We start from the raw sequence: 23,892 nt of genomic DNA, 5'->3' as shown, positions 1-23,892 counted from the left end.
TCTGTCCCCATTGACAATGAATGGGGACAAAATTGAAGCGTTTTCCTTCGGTTTTGAGATCCTATGACGGATCTCTATAACGGAAAGGAAAAGCGCAGATGTGAAAGTAGCCTAAGCGAACAAGGAAATTTGAAGCATACGTTATTCCAGTTTTGTGGTGTAACTATGTCAGACATGCCTCCTGCCACAGGCTTTTTTATGGCCCAGCGTAAGCGCTACATGGGTCTCTCCTGTGCAGCGTTGAGTAAGAGCTCGGCTCTCACATGACAGACGAGGCTCCGGCTCTAACGGCCTAGATTGGCACTTAGATGCCACGGTCAATAGCATGAGCCGTTTTTATTGTTAAAAACACTTTATGCATTTGGTATCTATATAATCGTACTGACCCAGAGAATAAAAGTAGGTTATTTAGGCTACTTTCACACTTGCGTTGTGAGGATTCGGCAGGCAGTTCAGTGGCTGGAACTGCCTGAGGGATCCGGAAATCCGTGACCAAACAGATAGCATTTGTAGATGGATCCGGATGTGGCTCCGTCTCACAAATGCATTGCAATACCGGATCCGTCTCTCTGGTGTCATCCGGCAAATCAGATCCGGTATTTATTTTTTTCACATTTTTAAAGGTCTGCGCATGTGCAGACCAGGAAACCGAATCCGTTTTGCCGAAACACTTGGTGCCGGATCCGGCATTAATGCATTTCAATGGAAAATAATGCCGGATCCAGCATTCCGGAGTTCTGGCCGGAGAAAACACCGAAGCATGCTGCAGTATTTTCTCCGGCCAAATACTGTAACAGGGACTGAACTGAAGACATCCTGATGCATACTGAACAGATTGCATTCTGAATGGAGAGCATTCGGAGAAAACCGAAGCGTTTTTTTTCTGGTATTGAGCCCCTAGGACGGAACTCAATACAGGAAAACTAACGCTAGTGTGAAAGTACCCTTACGCCGAAAAATGAATGCCGCAAAATTTATAACATTAAAAACTCAGTGCCAGTAGTCCCATCCCCCAGAAAAGTTAATTAATAAGTTAGGGTACTTTCACACTAGCGTTTTTCTTTTCCGGCGTTTCGTCCTAGGGGCTCAATACCGGAAAAGAACTGATCAGCTTTATCCCCATGCATTCTTAATGGAGAGCAATGGAGAGAGACGCATCAGGATGTCTTCAGTTCAGTCTTTTTGACTGTTCAGGATGGAGATAATACCACGGCAATACCGCATGCAAAAATCCAGAACACTTGCCAGAATGCGGGATCCGGCATATTTTTACATAGGAATGGATTAGTGCCAGATCCGGCATTCAAAATACCGCAATGTCGGATGCGCAGACCGGAAAAATAAAAAAATGCTGGATACGTTTTTCCGGATGACAACGGAAAGACGGATCCGGCATTTCAAGGCATTTGTAAGACGGATCAGGATCCTGATCCGTCTTACAAATGCCATCATACGTTTTGACGGATTGCCTGTCGGATTCCTTTGCCGCAAGTGTGAAAGTAGCCTTATAAGTACTTCAAAATGGCACCATTAAAAACCATTAAAAAAACTTGTCCTGCAAAAAATAAGCTGTATACATCTACATCGATAGAAAAATAAATAGGTTACAGCTCTTGGAATGAGACAAAAATAAAAATAAAAAATTGCCTGGTCACCAGGGACCAAAACAGGCTGGTCACTAAGGAGTTAGAAGTCTGGCACACTGGGGGCAGCACCAGACTATGATTTCAGCGCTGGCTCACTTCCTTGTCATTATAGCCATAAGGGCGCATTCAGACGGGTCCGCAAAACATGGATGCCGCCCTTATGCCTTCCGCAATTTGCCGAACGGAATGGGTAGCCCATTATAGGACATTATCTATATATTTTGCAGGGTCGCAGAACGGGTGCGCAAAATTGTGGAACGGATACGGACCCATTCATACGGCTGTGTGAATGAGCCCTAAATATATAGAAGGATCTTCTATCTTTATTCAGCAGGATGTGTGCCGACGTCACCACGTGGTGAGCGCGATTACGTCAAAGGTCTTTTTGCAGGTCCTAAAAGCAGAAGAAAGAAGACGATGCCGGCTGCGCAAACAAGTGGATGAGGTGAGTTAATTGTTTTTATTTATTTTTTAACCCCTCAATCCACATTTTACTAAGCATTCTGTATTAGAATGCTATTATTTTCCCTTATAACCATGTTAGAAGGGAAAATAATAAAATCTACACAACACCGAACCCGACCTTCAGTGAAGTCCGGGTTCAGGTCTGGGTACCACATTCAGTTTTTTATCACGCGCGTGCAAAGCGCATTGCACCTGCGCAATCAAAACTGAACAACGCAATCAAAACCGACTGAAATTGTGTGCGCAATCGCGTGGGTTTCTGTCTGAAAGAGGCCTACGTGTTTTGCGGTCCGCAAACTCCGGATCTGCAAAACACGGCCAGCCCTATGATAGAAATGCCTATTCTTGTCTGGACAAGAATAGCATGAGCTTTTTTTTTTCTTTTTCGGGTCCACATAGAGCAGGGCTGGCCAACCTGCGGCTCTCCAGCTGTTGCAAAACTACAACTCCCATCATGCCTAGACTGCTTACAGCTATCAGCCTACAGCAGGGCATGGTGGTAATTGTAGTTTTACAACAGCTGGAGAGCCGCAGGTTGGCCAGCCCTGACAGAGTGCTGTCTGCATCTTTTGTGGTCCCATTGAAATGAATGGGCCAGTACCTTTTCCGCACAATTGCGGACCCAGAAATACGGTCGTCTTAATGGACGCTTAGGGCACTAGAGAGATTTATATACATGACCCATTAAAAGAGAGAGATCCTGTCATCACTCCTGACATGTCTGTTTGCCTAAATAAGCACCTCTTCTGTAGTGCTGTACCTCTATTATTCCTACAAAAAGTTAATGAATGAATTGCCAACTAGGTGTTACCAGTTCGGGGTATGTCCCTACAGAGTCTGACATTATCCAAATAGTGCTGTCAGTGGCAGACTGTGCAGGGACACTCGGTAAGCAATTCCTTCCGTGGCAGATACACTGAGGATTTTCTGCCATGAGACGGAGGGAAACTTTGTAGTGTATTGCAGTCCCAGCAAAGTGGATGACACTTTACAAAATCCCATCCACAAGCTGCAGTGGAAACTGACCAGTGTAATCCGCATGTCAAGGGACGCTACCTTTTAAATTCACAGGGCGGAATCTGCTGCAAACTGTGACAAAGCCCCAAGCCATATTTTGCTCCGGACTTGCCGCAGAAGGAAAATCTGTGGCGGAAAATCCGTCCTATGTCGCCATCATCCTAAGGCTACCTTCACACTTGCATCGTTTTCTGGTATTGAGATGCGGCAGAGGATCTCAATACTTGAAAAAAAATAATTAACAACTTTCCGTTTGGTCCTCATGCATTCTGAATGGAAACAGATCCGTTCAGGATGCATCAGGACATCTTCCGTTCCGCCAGCATTCTGTTCTGTGACCAGACACAAAACCGGAATTTTTTTTAAGTCAGGCTGAGTTCACACTTCCGTTATTTGGTCAGTTATTTCCATCAGTTATTGTGAGCCAAAACCAGTAGTGAAGCCTACACAGAGATAAGGTGTAATGGAAAGATCTGCACCTGTTCTTTGTATTTGACCCACACCTGGCTTTGGCTCACAATAAATGATGGAATTAACTGATCAAATAACGGAAGTGTGAACGCAGCCTCAATGGTGATGGATCTGTCACCTATCGACTTTCAACGTATTTAGTGACTGATCCGTTCCCCCCCCCCCCTCCCCTCCTTTTTACTTCACACAAACGCATCCTGAAGGAACGGATGCATCCTGATGTGCAAAATCAAAACGGATCCATTTAATTCCGGCATTGAGATCCTCTGCCGGATCTCAATACCGGAATTAACAACGCATATGTGAAAGTAGCCTAAGGGATCATTCAGACGACCGTAGTGCTTTGCGGATCTGCAAAACAAGGATGCTGGCCCGTGTGCGTTCACAAAAAATGCCTATTCATGTGCGCAATTTCCGACAAGAACAGGACATGTGCTATCTTTTTTTGTCGGGCCGCGGAACAGAACTACGGATGTGGAGAGCACGCGGTGCGCTGTCTGCATCTTCTGTGGCCCCATTGACACTAATGGGTCCGCACCTGTTCCGCAAAACTGTGGAACAGGTGCGGAGCCGTTCACATGGCCATCTGAACGGGCCCTGATAGTGGAGATCACAGGTGGATGTCTTCCACTAGACCAGGTCGTGTTTCCATCTACAAACTCACTGGGGGGGGATCTATAAAAACTGGTGTAACGTAGACCTGGTTCAGTTGCTCCTAACAACCAGATGTCTCCTTTCATTTTTCACAGCTCCTCTGGAAAATGAAAGGTGGAATCTGATTGGTTGCTAGGGGCAACTAAGCCAATTCTCCTTGATAAATCCCCCCTCTGTAACTGAATGCCCTCTATTGTTCTCTGTGAGCAGTCACTTCACTGTAGTGTCCTTTATGGGACGATGGACGAAGTCCAGGAAAAAAAATGTCTGCCCCTGTGATCACTACTGAATGAGGTATGAGAACTGCCAGCAGATAAGGCTCAGTGCACACCTGTACTGTGTGATGACAGCGGTCACATCTCCACATCAGGAGGCCCATACAATGGCGCAGCCATGTGAGCGCCAGCCACCTCCCCTCCATGCCCGGCCTGCACAGCTCGCAGCCGGTACAATGTCACCCACGTCCGGCCCTCACCCACCCTTTCCTGCTGGCTCTGCCAGTGAAGGCCAGACAGACTAGGCCGCACATTACACCTCGACCAAGAGCCCAGCCGCCATGGGGGAGGGGGGCCCTGAAAAAGCGGCCCCGACCCGGGACACCAGAGCGACAGCTTCACACAGCGCGGCATTCACACGCAGCACTTACTTCTCGTCCCCCCAAATATATGCAGCAATGGCGGCCGCCTGGCTCCCCGTCCGCCTGGTATTTCTACCCTTCTTGCCGAACGTGCGTGCGGATTGGCTGCGCCGGGGTCACGTGACTAAACAAAACCGTCACCAGCTAAACCTAAAATGAACCCTTTGTCCACGGATAATTGCGGGCGGCCGCTTTGTGGCGAGAGGCCCCGGATGGAAGTCGGGGCGGAGGGGGGTGTTCTCCGTTAGAACCCCGCACAGAGCCAGGAACCTATCACCTCGAATCTCCGCACACCCCCTCGTCCTCCCGCTGCACTGCTCCTGCAGACGCCATGTTGCCCCGTCCAGCCAAAAAAAATGCGTCGCGTAGGAATCCTCTCAACGGCCAGCGAAGGGTGCGCGCGAGCCGACAGACGGCGGGAGGCCATTAGCCGGCCGGTACGGTTAACCCTCCGTTTCCCGGAGAGAAGGGCGCTAAGGCAGCGCGCAAGGAGTTAAGCGGGCTCGTGAGGCCCAGTAGAGGGCGGGCACTCACCTGCTCGGCGCCGGCTCCACACGGCACAGGCCCGGACACCCGCTACACTTTTTTTTTTTTTTTTTTTCTTTTCTTCAGTTTAAACCAGAGGGCTAGACGTGGAGACAGACGTCCCCCCACGTGACCGGCTCCGGCCCCTCCCACTATGATTCCCGGGGGCGCGCCAGCTGGGGAGTGGGCGGCTGCGGCGGGGGCGCGCGTCTAGGAGGCGGGAGCGCAGGGAGTCCGGTGTGGCCCGAGGAAGGTGCTCGTGACGGGAGAGAACCTGCTGGGAATGGTTTATTTCTCCTAGGGACAAGCCGAATTGAGTTAAAATTAATAAAAATGTTATAAAGCAGGGAAGATATTAAAACAATAGAAGACAGGCCTTTTCCCAGCAAAGTGTTTTGCATCACAGATTAAGAGCCAAAACCAGGAGTCAGGGGCGGACTGGGAACTTAAAGGGAGTCTGTCACCTCTTTTTTGGTTATAGAGCTGCGGACATACACGGCTAGATCGCCGCTAGCATGTCCGCAATATACCGGTCCTATATCTCTGAGTGGTTTTATTGTGTTCAAAATATGATTTTAGAGATATGTAAATGAGCCCAAGGGGCTGCACTAACCTTGGTGCCCAGCCTCGCCCCCTGTGAAGGCGCCCAGCACCGCCTGCGTCCTCCGAATCTCCTCCGTTCTTCACAGTTAGATCGCCGCAATCTCGCGCATGCGCAGTGCCGGTATAGTGTTCCTTCCCTGTGCTGGCATCAGCCTCCGGGAAGGAGCTGCGCATCGCGAGATTACGGCAATCTAACTGTGAAGAACGGAGGAGATTCGGAGGACGCAGGCGGTGCTGGGCTCCTTCACAGGGGGCGAGGCTGGGCACCAAGGTTAGTGCAGCCCCTTGGGCTCCTTACCAGGCTCATTTACATATCTATAAAATCATATTTTGAACACAATAAAACCACTCGGAGATATGGGACCGGTATACTGCGGACATGCTAGCGGCGATCTAGCTGTGCATGTCCGCATCTCTATAACCGAAAAAGAGGTGACAGAATCCCTTTAACCACTTGAGGACCACAGGTTTATACCCCCCTAGTGACCAGGCCCTTTTTTACAAATCGGCACTTCACAACTTTAACGGTTTATTGCTCAGTCATACAACTTGGCACCCAAATGAATTTTACCTCCTTTTCTTCTCACAAATGCAGCTTTCTTTTGGTGGTATTTGATTGCTGCTGAGATTTTTCCGATATTAATCAAAATAGGCCGCAATTTTCTCAAAAAAAGTGTATTTTTAACTTTCTCTGGTTAAATTGTTCAAATATAATTTCATTTCTATACAAGTTTGTGTCAGAATTGATTGTGCTACATGTCTTTGATAAAAAAAAATCCAATAAGTGTATATTTATTGGTTTGCGCAAAAGTTATAGCATTTACAAACTGTGGTACAAAAATGTGAATTTCCACATTTTGAAGCAGCTCTGACTTTCTGAGCACCTGTCATGTTTCTTGAGGTGCTAGAATGCCAGGATAGTATAAATACCCCCCAAATGACCCCATTTTAGAAAGAAGACACCCCAAAGTATTCGCGGAGGGGCATGGTGAGTTCATGTATGATTAAAAAAAATTCACAAGTTAGCGGAAAATGACACTTTCTGAGAAAAAAAAAAAAGTTTACATTTCTGCTAACTTCTGGCAAAAAAAAAAAAAAATCTCCCACGGACTCACAATGCCCCTCAGTGAATACCTTGGGGTGTCTACTTTCCGAAATGGGGTCATTTGTGGGGTGTGTTTACTGTTCTGGCATTTTGGGCGGGGCTAAATTGTGAGCAACCCTGTAAAGCCTAAAGGTACTCATTGGGGTGTATTTTTACATATACCCATGCTGGGTGAGAGAAATATCTCTGTAAATGACAACTTTTCCCATTTTTTTTATACAAAGTTGTCAATTTACTGAGATATTTCTCACACACGGTATGGGTATATGTAAAAATACACCCCAAAACACATTGCCCTACTTCTCCTGAGTACGGCGATACCACATGTGTGACACTTTTTTTGCAGCCTAGGTGGGCAAAGGGGCCCAAATTCTAATGAGTACCTTTTAGGAGGACATTTTTAGACATTTGGATTCCAGACTTCTTCTCACGCTTTAGGGCCCCTAAAATGCCAGGGCAGTATAAATACCCCACAAGTGACCCCATTTTGGAAAGAAGACACCCCAAGGTATTCCGTGAGGGCATGGCGAGTTCATAGAAGATTTTTTTTTTGGCACAAGTTAGCTGAAATTGATTTTTTATTTTTTTTCTCACAAAGTCTCCCTTTCCGCTAACTTGGGACAAAAAGTTCAATCTTTCATGGACTCAATATGCCCCTCAGTGAATACCTTGGGGTGTCTTCTTTCCAAAATGGGGTCATTTGTGAGGTGTTTGTACTGCCCTGGCATTTGAGGGTCTCCGCAATCATTACATGTATGGCCAGCATTAGGAGTTTCTGCTATTCTCCTTATATTGAGCATACGGGTAATGAGATTTCTTTTTTTCGTTCAGCCCCTGGGCTGAAAGAAAAAATGAACGGCACAGATTTCTTCATTCGCATCGATCAATGTGGATGAAAAAATCTCTGCCAAAAATGTGCAACATCCATACCCACTTAGCCCGTATGCCCTGGCAAAACCGATTTCTCCATTCACATCAATCGATGTGGATGAATAAATCATTGCCAGAATTTTTTTATTTTTATACAAAGTGTTTGCCAAAGCATATGAACACCGCCCCTCAGCTCATAAGCCTCGGCAAACGTATCTTTTTTACTGCAGAGGAGAAATCTCGTCTTGCAGCGCCGCATACACCGAATTTTGTGTAATCTGACAGCAGCGCAATGCTTCTGTCAGAATGCACATCAGTGCTGCAGCTAGTCGATCGCTTGGTCCACCTAGAAGGTGAAAAAAACAGGCTGCAACGCAATAAATTTATTAACATTAACTTTATATAACATTTGAACAAAACATTAACTTTTATAAACTTTATTGAACTTTTGAAACAGAACATTAACTTTTTTGCTTACCTGTGATTTATTTTTATTTTTTTGTTTCTTACCTTTAGAGGACAAACCTCTCCTTCCCCATGGGACAATGTGCAAAGCGCAAATCACCCAGAGATCTGGCGAAGTACATTATGCACTTTGTCCCAGGTGAAAGGAGAGGTTTGTAGCAGCTCTGTGAGAAATAGCCCTGTGTACCTGTCCTGTGAAACGCAATCCCTACACTAATAGTGTACCTGAGTGTGGTACTTGCGGAAACACTCCCCTATGCATAGGGCAGGCTGGTCAGGACAGTCAGGACAAAAAAAGGTGGTGTCACACCTTATTCCAGCCCTGCTACAGACACGACATCTTTTTCTTGGGGAACGCTGAGTTGGGGTACCAGGATAGACACTTGTGAAGTGTCTGCCATGTAGCCGGCTCACTACATCAGGGACTTGGGGCACGGACCCTCCTGGATACAGGAGTTCCGAAATGATCTCTTCCTGGAATTTTAGGAAGGATCCCGTTCTCCCAGCCTTACTGTAGAGAACAAAACTATTATATGCAGCCAATTGAATTAAATATACAGACACCTTCTTATACCAGCATCTGGTGCTGCGGGACACTAAATAGGGAGCCAACATCTGGTCATTGAAGTCCACCCCTCCCATGTGAAGGTTATAGTCGTGGACAGAGAGGGGTTTCACAATGACTCCAGTTGCCCTTTCAATTTGGACAGTCGTGTCTGGGTGAATGGGGGACAGAAGGTAAACGTCCCTCTTGTCCCTCCACTTCACTGCGAGCAGTTCTTGGTCACACAAGGCAGCCCTCTCCCCCGTGCAAGTCAGGTACTAACGAGCCGTTGGGGGAAGCCCTGGCGACTAGGTCGCGCGGTGCCACAGCATTGAATTCCGACTAGATGTAAGTGCCGAAAGAAAGCCACGCTTGAGTAAAAATTGTCCACGTATAAGTGGTACCCCTTGTGGAGTAAGGGTGACACCAAGTCCCAGACAATCTTGCCACTGCTCCCCAGGTAGTCAGGACATCCGATCGGCTCCAGTTTTGAGTCTTTTCCCTCATAGACTCTAAAACGATATGTATAGCCTGTGGCCCTTTCACAGAGCTTATACAGTTTGACCCCATACCGGGCACGCTTGCTGGGGATGTACTGTTTGATGCCAAGGCGCCCGGTAAAATGTACAAGGGACTCGTCTAAGCAGATGTTCTGATTGGGGGTATACACATCTGCAAACCTGGATGACAAATGGTCTATGAGGGGCCGAATTTTGGGGAGCCGGTCATAAGCAGGATGGCCTCTTGGATGACAGGTTTTTATTGTCAGCGAAATGCATAAAACCCATGTTGACCACAAAACGTGCCCTGGACATTGCAGCAGAGAACATGGGCATGTAATGTATTGGGTCTTTAGACCAATAGGACCGCAATACATTTTTTTTACTTAGACCCATGCGGAGGATAAGGCCCCCAAAAAAATTAAATTCGGAAACTGTGACTGGTTTCCACCGTTAAGGCTGGGCATAGAATCTTTCTGGATTGGCGGTTATATAGTCTGTGGCGTAGCGGTTGGTTTCTGCCACAACTAAGTCATAGAGATCCGCGGTGAAGAACAGCTCAAAAAACTCAAGGGCTGATCCTAAATGAGCTGTCTCCATGCGAACTCCAGACTGGGCGGTGAAAGGGGGCAATACGGGTGCGGCGGAAGCAGGGGATTGCCAATTAGGATTTGCCAGCACCTCTGGGAGACTAAGGGCTCTACGGGCCTGTGAACGTGGTGGCTGCGACGGGGGAGTTACTGCACGTGCCACCGTACCAGCTTGAACGGCCCTTCTGGTGCTCGCCACTTCACCAGGGAATACGGCAGTGCTGGTAGAAGGTCCAGGATGTGCTGCGCTGCTGGTGTATGCCGCACCATAAAAAAGATCAGCGCTAGCACCACTCTGCTGCAAATGAGGCTCATCACGCGGGGTATGCAGAACACTGACATGGGGTCGGGTACGCCTGACCATAGCAGGGACCTCAACCTCGTCATCTTCACTAGCGGTTAGAGTGCCACTGCTGTCTACAGGTTCATATTCTGAACCACTGGATTCAGCGGGTGAGGCGTCCCCATCGCTTTCATCCATCACGGCCAGAATCCTGTAGGCCTCTTCAGCGGAATACCCCTTGTTTGACATTTTGGACTAACAAAATTTAGGGGGTATTCCTCTGAGACTACCCAGGAAAAAGAGCAAACCTGCCTAGTAAAAAGGAGTGCTTGCGAAGTAAAGCTGCGATCGCTAATAAAGATCCAAAAAGCTCAAAAGTGATCTTTATAGCGGCGCAGCGATTTTACTGTGTTTTTGCAGTGATCATAAAAAAAATATTTCTGTCACTGCGGCGGGGCGGACTGAACGCAAGTGTGTGCACAAGATCAGGCCTGATCGGGCGAACACTGCGTTTTTTGTAGAGCCTAAAGTGACCCTAATGTACTGATATAGATCTGATTGCGATCAGTCTTGATCACTTACAGATACTATATAGTACTAGTGCTGATTAGCGACAGCGATGACGCTAATCAGCGACTAATCAGTGACTGCGGTGCGGTGGGCGCTAACTACCTAACAAGTAGCTAACTAACTGGCAGCGATGAGGGACCCTCACAGGGGGGTGATCAGGGAGTCTATATGGGGTGATAATAAGTGACAAGGGGGGGGGGGGTGTAGTGTGGTGATTGGTGCTACTTACAGAGCTGCCTGTGTCCTCTGGTGGTCGATCCAAGCAAAAGGGACCACCAGAGGACCAGGTAGCAGGTATATCAGACGCTATTTACAAATTAGCGTCTGACATTCCCATTTCATTGGATCTTTTAAAAATCTACAGCCTGCCAACCAATGATCGCTGCCGGCAGGCTGTAGATGAACTTTTGAACTGCGCGATCCTGTGAACGCGCGTTCACAGGAAATCTCGGGTCTCACGATACAATATACTGCCCTAGCATAACCAGATACCACAGTGCAACACTAAATACTGCCCCAGCATAACCAGATACCACAGTGCAACACTAAATACTGCCCCAGCATAACCAGATACCACAGTGCAACACTAAATACTGCCCCAGCATAACCAGATACCACAGTGCAACACTAAATACTGCCCCAGCAGAACCAGATACCACAGTGCAGCACTAAATTCTACCCCAGCAAAACCAGATACCACAGTGCAACACTAAATACTGACCCAGCAGAACCAGATACCACAGTGCAGCACTAAATACTACCCCAGCAGAACCAGATACCACAGTGCAACACTAAATACTGACCCAGCAGAACCAGATACCACAGTGCAGCACTAAATTCTACCCCAGCAAAACCAGATACCACAGTGCAGCACTAAATACTGACCCAGCAGAACCAGATACCACAGTGCAGCACTAAATACTACCCCAGCAGAACCAGATACCACAGTGCAACACTAAATACTGCCCCAGCAGAACCAGATACCACAGTGCAGCACTAAATTCTACCCCAGCAGAACCAGATACCACAGTGCAGCACTAAATACTGCCCCAGCAGAACCAGATACCACAGTGCAGCACTAAATACTACCCCAGCAGAACCAGATACCACAGTGCAGCACTAAATACTTACCCAGCAGAACCAGATACCACAGTGCAGCACTAAATACTGCCCCAGCAGAACCAGATACCACAGTGCAGCACTAAATACTGCCCCAGCAGAACCAGATACCACAGTGCAGCACTAAATACTGACCCAGCAGAACCAGATACCACAGTGCAGCACTAAATACTGCCCCAGCAGAACCAGATACCACAGTGCAGCACTAAATACTGCCCCAGCAGAACCAGATACCGCAGTGCAACACTAAATACTGCCCCAGCAGAACCAGATACTACAGTGCAGCACTAAATACTGCCCCAGCAGAACCAGATACCACAGTGCAGCACTAAATACTGACCCAGCAGAACCAGATACCACAGTGCAGCACTAAATACTACCCCAGCAGAACCAGATACCACAGTGCAGCACTAAATACTGACCCAGCAGAACCAGATACCACAGTGCAGCACTAAATTCTACCCCAGCAGAACCAGATACCACAGTGCAGCACTAAATACTGACCCAGCAGAACCAGATACCACAGTGCAGCACTAAATACTGCCCCAGCAGAACCAGATACCACAGTGCAGCACTAAATACTACCCCAGCAGAACCAGATACCACAGTGCAGCACTAAATACTGCCCCAGCAGAACCAGATACCACAGTGCAACACTAAATACTGCCCCAGCAGAACCAGATACCACAGTGCAACACTAAATACTGCCCCAGCATAACCAGATACCACAGTGCAACACTAAATACTGCCCCAGCATAACCAGATACCACAGTGCAACACTAAATACTGCCCCAGCAGAACCAGATACCACAGTGCAGCACTAAATTCTACCCCAGCAAAACCAGATACCACAGTGCAGCACTAAATACTGACCCAGCAGAACCAGATACCACAGTGCAGCACTAAATACTACCCCAGCAGAACCAGATACCACAGTGCAACACTAAATACTGCCCCAGCAGAACCAGATACCACAGTGCAGCACTAAATTCTACCCCAGCAAAACCAGATACCACAGTGCAGCACTAAATACTGACCCAGCAGAACCAGATACCACAGTGCAGCACTAAATACTACCCCAGCAGAACCAGATACCACAGTGCAACACTAAATACTGCCCCAGCAGAACCAGATACCACAGTGCAGCACTAAATTCTACCCCAGCAGAACCAGATACCACAGTGCAGCACTAAATACTGCCCCAGCAGAACCAGATACCACAGTGCAGCACTAAATACTACCCCAGCAGAACCAGATACCACAGTGCAGCACTAAATACTGACCCAGCAGAACCAGATACCACAGTGCAGCACTAAATACTGCCCCAGCAGAACCAGATACCACAGTGCAGCACTAAATACTACCCCAGCAGAACCAGATACCACAGTGCAGCACTAAATACTGACCCAGCAGAACCAGATACCACAGTGCAGCACTAAATACTGCCCCAGCAGAACCAGATACCGCAGTGCAACACTAAATACTGCCCCAGCAGAACCAGATACTACAGTGCAGCACTAAATACTGCCCCAGCAGAACCAGATACCACAGTGCAGCACTAAATACTGACCCAGCAGAACCAGATACCACAGTGCAGCACTAAATACTACCCCAGCAGAACCAGATACCACAGTGCAGCACTAAATACTGACCCAGCAGAACCAGATACCACAGTGCAGCACTAAATTCTACCCCAGCAGAACCAGATACCACAGTGCAGCACTAAATACTGACCCAGCAGAACCAGATACCACAGTGCAGCACTAAATACTGCCCCAGCAGAACCAGATACCACAGTGCAGCACTAAATACTACCCCAGCAGAACCAGATACCATAGTGCAGCACTAAATACTGCCCCAGCAGAACCAGATACCACAGTGCAACACTAAATACTGCCCCAACAGAACCAGATACCACAGTGCAACACTAAATCGTTATCAGTGATGAGGCTCTATTTAGATCCGCCTCACACTGCTGACCATGCGGTTGATAGTTTCTGCTTGGAGTTGCTAGTGATGGTTTGTCTTTGATCTCCTGCTTCTCCATACATCTCTAAGTACTTGTTGCCTTCGCTGTTTCTTATTATCTGGAGTGTGTTGTTTCTAGGCCTCAGGGAGACGTGGGTGCCTTCATTCTGGAAGGAACCATCTGTCTCATTCCCTGCTACCTATCCTAGGGCTTGTCAGTTTTAGCAGGGCTTTAGGTATCCGGTGTATGAGTATTTCCACCATCAGGATCTGCTCATACTGGCAGGAGTTAGGGAAAGACCTAGGGATTACTAGGAGGTTGTCTATTCGTTGTGGTGTGTATTTGGTGTTTTCCCTTCCCCTTAGGGTCCATTCACACATCCGTGTGTGTTTTGCGGATCCGCAAAACACTGACACCGGCAATGTGCGTTCCGCATTTTCCAGACCGCACATCGCTGGCACTATAATAGAATATGCCTACTCTTGTCCGCAATTGTAGACAAGAATAGGACATGTTTTATTTTTGTTCTGGAACGGAATTGCGGACCCGGGCAGCACATCAAGCGGCCCCATAGAAATGAATGGGTCCGCAATTCCGTTCCACAAAATGCGGAACAAAATTGCAGACGTGTGAATGGACCCTTAACCTGTGACATTATCAACCGCCTAAACCGTTATTCTTTGTTTTATCAGTGCAGCTATGGATACTGTTTCTGCACTGGTCGATCGTATGCAGGGGGCTGTCTTTGGAGGTGGCTGACTTCCGCATGGCCGTTGCACAGTTTCAGAGATCACAGGCGGTGGGTTCCGAAAGCAGGAACCAAGCCTGCCCTGAACCGAAGGTTGGTCTCCCAGATAGGTTTTCCGGGGGAAGTGACAACTTTGTTCGGTTCAGGGAATCGTGCAAATTTTATTTCAGACTGCGTCCTAGCTCTTCTGGAGACGAGAGTCAGAGAGTGGGGATTATTATTTCTTATTATTTCATTGCTGAAAGGTGATGCTTAGTCTTGGGCTTTCTCTTTGCCGACTGGTTCACAATCCCTCCGGTCGGTAGATACATTTTTCTGAGCTCTTGGACTTATCTACGATGACCCAGATCAGTTGCTGCAGGGAGAGCATTCAGCTGAGTCCTATTGCTCTGAATTTAGGAGGTGGGCAACCTGATACGGAGCTGAATGACCCAGCTCTCCGTAGTCAGTTTTGTCAAGGACTGTCTGAGAACCTGAAGGATGCCTTGGCATTTCACGCAAATCCAAAGTCATTGGAGGTGGCCATGTCTCTGGCGGTGCGTATTGATAGACGCCTGAGGGAGAGATCTAAAGTTCCTTTCGCTCGGGACGTATTATCGTACAGGGAAGCTGTCTCTTCTGACACTCTGGGTAAAGATACACTCGAGCTCGTGTCTGGTGATGAGCCAATGCAGTTGTGTCAGGTCACACCTGGTCCAGGTGATAAATACTTTAAGAGTTAAGAAAAGACGGGTTAAGAAAAGACGTTGCTTTTTCTGTGGTCAAGGAGGACATTTTGTTAACGTATGTCCTTATGTCAAATATGACAGGAAAAGAGGAAAAAAAGTCCTAATGTGTCTAGTCCTCTTCTCACTCTTGGTAGTGTGGATGGGGAAGTTGAGAATGTACTTTTGTCTTTTACCGGTAGTACCCGATTTCTCCTGCCTGCCAAGGTGGCGCTAGATTCCAAAACTTTGGAAATGGAAGTATTTATTGACAGTGGAGCAGGGGTTAACTTAGTGGATGGCCAGTTTGTCCGTATGCATGGTTTGACAACAAGCGCATTAGACAAAAATATATCTATGTTTGGGATTGATTCCGCCCCTCTGTCTCAAAAGTGTCTGTCTGAAATGGTGCAGGACATTCGCCTAAAGGTGGGAGATTCTCATATTGAATCCATTTCATGTTTTGTGCTGGAGGGTTTGCCTGCTCCTCTGGTGTTAGATTAACCAAACATAACCCTACTATCGATCTTTATTACCTTACAATGAAGCTTCAGTAACAGGCAGAGGGGGCGGCGGCTCCGCCTGCTTCATTCATAAAGTGGGCGGAGCAGGCGCGTCACGTGAGTGACGTTACGCCGCCGCCCGCTCTGCCTGTTACCGGAACTTCTTTGTAAGGTAATAAAGATGCGCTGAGTAAAAGTTACTGCCAGAATAGTCTACTGCTGTGAGCGGCGGGGCTGGGGCTGTTATGGGGAGGGGGATCTGTGGATGGCACTGCTATGTGGAGGGGGATCTATGCACTGCTATGTGAAGTAGGATCTGTGCCCTGCTATGTGGAGGGGGGTCTGTGCACTGCTATGTGGAGGGGGATCTATGCACTGCTATGGGGAGGGGGATCTGTGCACTGCTATGTGGAGGGGGATCTGTGCACTGCTATGGGGAGGGGGATCTGTGCACTGCTATGTGAAGGAGGATCTGTGCACTGTTATGTGGAGGGGGATCTGTGGATGGCACTGCTATGTGGAGGGGGATCTGTGGATGGCACTGCTATGTGGAGGGGGATCTGTGCACTGCTATGTGGAGGGGGATCTGTGCACTGCTATGTGGAGGGGGATCTGTGCACTGCTATGTGGAGGGGGATCTGTGCACTGTTATGTGGAGGGGGATCTGTGGATGGCACTGCTATGTGGAGGGGGATCTGTGCACTGCTATGTGGAGGGGGATCTGTGCACTGCTATGTGGAGGGGGGTCTGTGCACTGCTATGTGGAGGGGGATCTATGCACTGCTATGTGGAGTAGGATCTGTGCCCTGCTATGTGGAGGGGGATCTGTGCACTGCTATGTGGAGGGGGATCTGTGCACTGCTATGTAAAGGAGGATCTGTGGATGGCACTGCTATGTGGAGGGGGATCTGTGCACTGCTATGTGGAGGGGGATCTGTGCACTGCTATGTGGAGGGGGGTCTGTGCACTGCTATGTGGAGGGGGATCTATGCACTGCTATGTGGAGTAGGATCTGTGCCCTGCTATGTGGAGGGGAATCTATGCACTGCTATGGGGAGGGGGATCTGTGTACTGCTATCGGGAGGGGGATCTGTGCACTGCTATGGGGAGGGGGATCTGTGCACTGCTATGGGGAGGGGGATCTATGCACTGCTATGGGGAGGGGGATCTGTGCACTGCTATGTGGAGGGGGATCTGTGCACTGCTATGTGGAGGGGGATCTGTGCACTGCTATGGGGAGGGGGATCTGTGCACTGCTATGGGGAGGGGGATCTGTGCACTGCTATGGGGAGGGGGATCTGTGCACTGCTATGGGGAGGGGGATCTGTGCACTGCTATGGGGAGGGGGATCTGTGCACTGCTATGGGGAGGGGGATCTGTGCACTGCTATGTGGAGGGGGATCTGTGCACTGCTATGTGGAGGGGGATCTGTGGATGGCACTGCTATGGGGAGGGGGATCTGTGCACTGCTATGTGGAGGGGGATCTGTGCACTGCTATGTGGAGGGGGATCTGTGGATGGCACTGCTATGTGGAGGGGGATCTGTGCACTGCTATGTGGAGGGGGATCTGTGGATGGCACTGCTATGTGGAGGGGGATCTGTGCACTGCTATGTGGAGGGGGATCTGTGCACTGCTATGTGGAGGGGGATCTGTGCACTGCTATGTGGAGGGGGATCTGTGCACTGCTATGTGGAGGGGGATCTGTGCACTGCTATCTTGAGGGGGATCTGTGCACTGCTATCTTGAGGGGGATCTGTACACTGCTATGTGAAGGAGGATCTATGCACTGCTATGTGAAGTAGGATCTGTGCACTGCTATGTGGAGGGGGATCTATGCACTGCTATGTGGAGTAGGATCTGTGCACTGCTATGTGGAGTAGGATCTGTGCACTGCTATGGGGAGGGGGATCTATGCACTGCTATGGGGAGGGGGATCTGTGCACTGCTATGTGGAGGGGGATCTGTGCACTGCTATGGGGAGGGGGATCTGTGCACTGCTATGTGGAGGGGGATCTGTGCACTGCTATGTGGAGGGGGATCTGTGCACTGCTATGTGGAGGGGGATCTGTGCACTGCTATGTGAAGGAGGATCTGTGGATGGCACTGCTATGGGGAGGGGGATCTATGCACTGCTATGTTGAGGGGGATCTGTGCCCTGCTATGTGAAGGAGGATCTGTGCACTGCTATGTGGAGGGGGATCTATGCACTGCTATGGGGAGGGGGATCTGTGCACTGCTATGTGGAGGGGGATCTGTGCACTGCTATGGGGAGGGGGATCTGTGCACTGCTATGGGGAGGGGGATCTGTGCACTGCTATGGGGAGGGGGATCTGTGCACTGCTATGGGGAGGGGGATCTGTGCACTGCTATGGGGAGGGGGATCTGTGCACTGCTATGGGGAGGGGGATCTGTGCACTGCTATGGGGAGGGGGATCTGTGCACTGCTATGGGGAGGGGGATCTGTGCACTGCTATGGGGAGGGGGATCTGTGCACTGCTATGGGGAGGGGGATCTGTGCACTGCTATGTGGAGGGGAATCTATGCACTGCTATGGGGAGGGGGATCTGTGAAAGACACTGTTATGGGGGAGATCTGTGGATGACACATATAGCATAAGATGCTATATAGTGCCATCCACAGATCCCCCTCCCCATAACAGTGCCATCCACAGATCCCCCTCCCCATAACAGTGCCATCCACAGATCCCCCTCCCCATAACAGTGCCATCCACAGATCCCCCTCCCCATAACAGTGCCATCCACAGATCCCCCTCCCCATAACAGTGCCATCCACAGATCCCCCTCCCCATAACAGTGCCATCCACAGATCCCCCCCTCCCCATAACAGTGCCATCCACAGATCCCCCTCCCATAACAGTGCAATGCACAGACCCCCCTCCCCATAACAGTGCCATCCACAGATCCCCCCTCCCCATAACAGTGCCATCCACAGATCCCCCTCCCATAACAGTGCACAGATCCCCCCTCCCCATAACAGTGCCATCCACAGATCCCCCTCCCCATAACAGTGCCATCCACAGATCCCCCTCCCCATAACAGTGCCATCCACAGATCCCCCTCACCATAACAGTGCCATCCACAGATCCCCCATAACAGTGCCATCCACAATTTGTTTTAATATGGCCTTTGAACATAATTTTTCAAGTAAAATCATATAAACCCCTTTTTTGGTCATTTTGGTGTTTTTTACCGATTAATCGATGAACTAATCGACAACTAATCGACTATTCAAATAATTGTTAGCTGCAGCCCTAGCTGGTTTGTCTCCATACATCTCTAAGCTAAGTACTTGTTTCTTATTATTTGGAGTGTGTTGTTTATAGGCCTCAGGGAGACGCAGGTTCCTTCATCCTGCAAGGAATAGCTGTCCCATCCCCTGCTACCTATCTGGAAACTATACCCCTCAAGGAATATTTCAAGGTGTGTAGTGAGCACTTTGACCCATTGGGCGTTTCACAGAATTAGTTAACGCTTGGCTGTGAAAATGAAAAATTAATTTTTTTTCCAGAAAAAGTTGCTTTACACCCACATTTTTCACTTTCACAAGCAGTAACAGGACAAAATGCAACCCACATCTTGTTCCCCATTTCCCCCTGAATACGCCAACACCCCATATGTGCTCAAAAAATGATGTATGGGCGCATGGCAGTCAAACAGCTAAATATGTATTTTGCTGACCTGAATTGGCAGACATGCATTTTAGGTGCCATGTCACATTAAATAAATTCCTGAGGTCCCCCCGTATGAACATTTTAAGTGGTGGAAAGGGTACTTTTCAGCAAACGGGTGTCTCACAGAAGACATAAATACTTGTGAAAGCATTTCAAACCACATATTTGAGAAAAAAATAATAATTACTAGCAGACCCCAATTTTTTTCCCACAAGGGGTTAAAGGAGAAAATGCACCCCAGGTTGTGTTCCCCATTCAGGAAACACCCCATATGTGCTTGTAGCCTGCTGTATGGGCACACAGCAGGCAAACGGCAAAATATGAATTTTGCTGACAGACCTGAATTGGCAGACGCATTAAATAAATTCCTGAGGTCCCCAGAAATTAAAAGCCCCAACAAGTGACCCCATTTCGTAAAGAGCACCCCCGTACGAACATTTTAAGTGGTGGAAAGGGTACTTTTCAGCAAACAGGTGTCTCACAGTAGGCAGAAACACTAGAGAAAGGATTTCATAGCACACATTTGTAAAAATGTTAAATTACTAGCAGACCCCAATTTTTCACTTTCACAAGGGGTTAAAGAAGAAAATGCACGCCAGTATATGTTCCCCATTTTTGCAAACACCCCATATGTGCTTGTAGCCTGCTGTATGGGCGCACAGCAGGGCTCTAGTGCAAAATATGGTGTTTGCAGGCCTGAATAAACAGACATGGATTTTAGGTGCCATGTCACATTTAAAAAATTCCTGAGGTCCCCAGAAATAAAAAAAAAAAAACAAGAAGTGACCCGTTTTTTGGAAAGTGCACCCCTGTACGAACATTTTAAGGAGTGGAAAGGGCACGGTTGTCTCACAGAAAAAATATGTAGTAGTTGTTGGAAAGTGGATATGCAAGCGAGGTGGACTAAATCAGAGATATAAAGTGGAAATATTACAGGGAGCATAAAGGATGAAATTGAATTAATACTCCATGGATATGTGGTAGATTCTGACACAAGCCTGCATGCACAGGCCAGGTTTTTCAGGGCAGGTTTTACAGTGGTAAATGGTGTCTTTCCTTATCCCCCTTTTGGAACACACCCTGCATCTTTTTTGGGTCCTTCCCTTCCTTGCTGTCTGGGGGACTTGACCTGAAAAATTTTGCCCTGGTACAACACGGGCACCGTAACTTCCTGAAGTACTGGGACCCTCCTTGACCTGGGTTTGTAAAATTAGGGCCTTGATTACAACCTCTTGGAACTGAACGAAAGTTCCTCTGTTGCCTGCAGAATGAAATGGCACGTACGCATTGCACATTGCCATCTGTACAATGTGTACGGCCAGCTTTTTGTACCACACTTTTGTTTTTCGTGTGGCACTGTAGGGCTTCATAAGTTGATCTGCAAGATCCACCCCTCCCATGTGCCTGTTGTAGTCCAGGATGCAAACTGTTTTGGGGGTAGTGGTTGTGGTACCACGTACAGGGGCAGGGGGGGCTGGCGTTAGTGTGAATGTTGGTCAGTACAAGGATGTCCCTCATGTACTTAACCACCAGCATGTTATCATGGAGGAGAGCCCTACTTTTACCCATTCTCAGTGGTATCTAGGGAGGCCTCTCTGATTTTTGCGCACTGTGCCGCAAGCCACAGTACCTCTGGAAGTTAGGGACCTGAATAGGGGTATGCTGGTATAATAGTTATCCACATAGAGGTGGTAACCCTTATCCAGCAGTGGGTGCAATAACTCCCACACAAACTTCCCACTAACTCCTAGGATGGGGGGCATTCTGGGGGTTCTATCCGGGAATCTCTCCCTTAATAAACGCGGAGTTTGTGGGTGTACCTGGAGCTACTCTCACAAAGTTTGTATATTTTTATGCCATACATTGCCCGTTTGCTAGGCAGGTGTTGGCGGAATCTAATCCTCCCTTTGAACAGTAATAGGGACTCATCTACACATATATTGTTATCGGGGTTGTACACCTCAGCAAACTTGGTGCTGAAGTGGTCAATGACAGGCATAACTTTGAAAAAACGGTCAAATGTTGGGTCGTTTTGGGGTGGGCACTGTGCATTGTCATTGTAGTGTAGGAATTTCTGAATTGAATCAAAATCGATTCCGGGTCATGGTCTGACTGTAAACTGAAGTCTGGTAGAAAATGTCCAAACTCCAATATTGCCTAATGGTTGTTTTTTTTACAACGCCCTTATGCAACACGAGTCCCTAAAATGTCATCATCTCTGCTGCACTTACTGGGGTCCAACCTAGGGGTCTAGCATATGGCAAAGTAGGTTTCTGGGAAATAAATTGCTGGGCATATAAATTACTTTGGGTCACCATCAAATTTTTAAAGTCTTCTTAGAAAAAGATTTTGAAAAAATAAATTTCTGTGAAGCCCGTGCAGTCAATTTGGATTCCAGAGTTTCCCACACACTCTGGAATTTGGGGCTGATAATCATCAGGGGGTGGGGTCCATAAGGGTTAACTCTGGAGGGCTGCCTCCTCTGCTATCCTGGGGCACCTTCCAGAGGGTCCCTCATGATGATGAGAGGGTAGAGCACGGGTGACAAACACAAGGCCCGCGGGCCGAATCCGGCCCGCCAGACCTCGTCATGTGGCCCGCGCAGCGAGCGAGCTGGCGGCGGCGGCTGGGCACAGGGAGATGAGCGCTTCCATTGTGGAAGCGTTCATCTCCAGTCATCTGTATGACGCCGTCCTCAGGACAGCGATACAGATGCCTGCCTGTGCTGCGGTAGGGGAGGGAGAGGCGTGTCCCTTTCCCTTCCTCTGATAGGCTGCCGGCCTAGTGCCTGCAGCCTATCAGAGGCCGGCGCAGGTGGAGCGATGACGTCATCGCGCTGCCTGAGCCATACAGCGTGGGACACAGGCCAGAAGAGGCCTGCATCGCATCACTGACATGGAGGTAAGTATGTGTTTTTTTACTATGTACAATACTTTTACTGGCGGGGGCTGTTATTACTGGCAAAGAGGGGGCTGTTTGTTATTACTGGCAAAGGGGGGGCTGTTATTACTGGCAAAGGGGGGGCTGTTATTACTGGCAAAGGGGGGGCTGTTATTACTGGCGGGGGCTGTTATTACTGGCAAAGGGGGGGCTGTTATTACTGGCGGGGGCTGTTATTACTGGCAAAGGGGGCTGTTATTACTGGCACAGAGGGGCTCTTATTACTGGGGGCTGTTATTACTGGGGGCTGTTATTACTGACACAGAGGGGCTCTTATTACTGGCACAGAGGGGCTGTTATTACTGGGGGCTGTTATTACTGGGGGCTGCTATTACTGGCACAGGGGGGGCTGTTATTACTGGCAAAGGGGGGGCTGTTATTACTGGCGGGGGCTGTTATTACTGGCAAAGGGGGCTGTTATTACTGGCACAGAGGTGCTGTTATTACTGGCACAGAGGGGCTCTTATTACTGGGGGCTGTTATTACTGGCACAGAGTGGCTGTTATTACTGACACAGAGGGGCTGTTATTACTGACACAGAGGGGCTCTTATTACTGGGGTCTGTTATTACTGGCACAGAGGGGCTCTTATTACTGGGGGCTGTTATTACTGGGGTCTGTTATTACTGGCACAGAGGGGCTGTTATTACTGGCATAGGGGGCTATTATTACTGGCACAGGGGGGGGGGCTGTTAATACTGGCACATGATTGGGGGCACTATAGGGGCATCTACTGAGGCTGCTCTGCTATCCCTCTGCACCTTCTCCAAATACTTATTATGAAATCTTTCTCATTAGGATAAAACACCTCATCAGCTCCACCGAGCCCCCGGCCAAAGTGTGGAAGTGGCGTCCGAGATCACCAAGGGCCAAGCTAAGTAACTGTAAGTTTTCCAGCCCTTTGAGGGTGACCAAACTGCTGATGCGGCCCCCGATGAATTTGAGTTTGACACCCCTGGGGTAGAGGAATAGAGGAAAGTGGCATCCTCTTCTCCCTCAATGGCAGACTCCGTATTGGAGGCAAGCATGGCGTATGCCTCTTCAGCTGAGTATACACGTTGGGATGAACGGGCTATTTTTATTTTATTGGGGTGTGAAACGTGTAAACCTTTATTTAGTGTGGGGTGTGTATGTAGTGTTTTCATACATGAAGGGGCTTGTAATACATTTGAAATTAAATATAGAAGAAAAGTTGTAAAAGAAAAAAGTCTTTGCTTCATAAAAAAAGTCTGCACAAAAGTTTTCTGCAACAAAAAAAACTTTCAGTGCAAA

The 23,892-nt window shown here is 48.5% G+C and overlaps 1 protein-coding gene across 6 annotated transcripts in view; it reads right to left on the bottom strand.

Annotated features, from left to right (window-relative positions):
* Nucleotides 1-5,557, bottom strand: part of ZNF644 (zinc finger protein 644) — a 67,915-nt gene extending 62,358 nt beyond the window's left edge. For 3 of the 6 annotated variants that reach the window (XM_040408402.1, XM_040408400.1, XM_040408398.1), the window contains exon 1: nt 5,425-5,557. The gene's annotated coding sequence lies outside the window, so the exon portion shown is untranslated. Of the gene's footprint in view, nt 1-4,899; nt 5,244-5,424 lie in introns of those variants that run through there. The other 3 variants (XM_040408404.1, XM_040408401.1, XM_040408399.1) reach the window with 1 other exon arrangement.
* Nucleotides 5,558-23,892: the final 18,335 nt, after the last annotated feature.

This window comes from Bufo bufo, chromosome 9 (genome assembly GCF_905171765.1).
Source record: "Bufo bufo chromosome 9, aBufBuf1.1, whole genome shotgun sequence".
NCBI classification, from domain to species: domain Eukaryota; kingdom Metazoa; phylum Chordata; class Amphibia; order Anura; family Bufonidae; genus Bufo; species Bufo bufo.
Note: the sequence above shows the minus strand (reverse complement) of the source record. Positions and strands in the feature narration are given on the sequence as shown.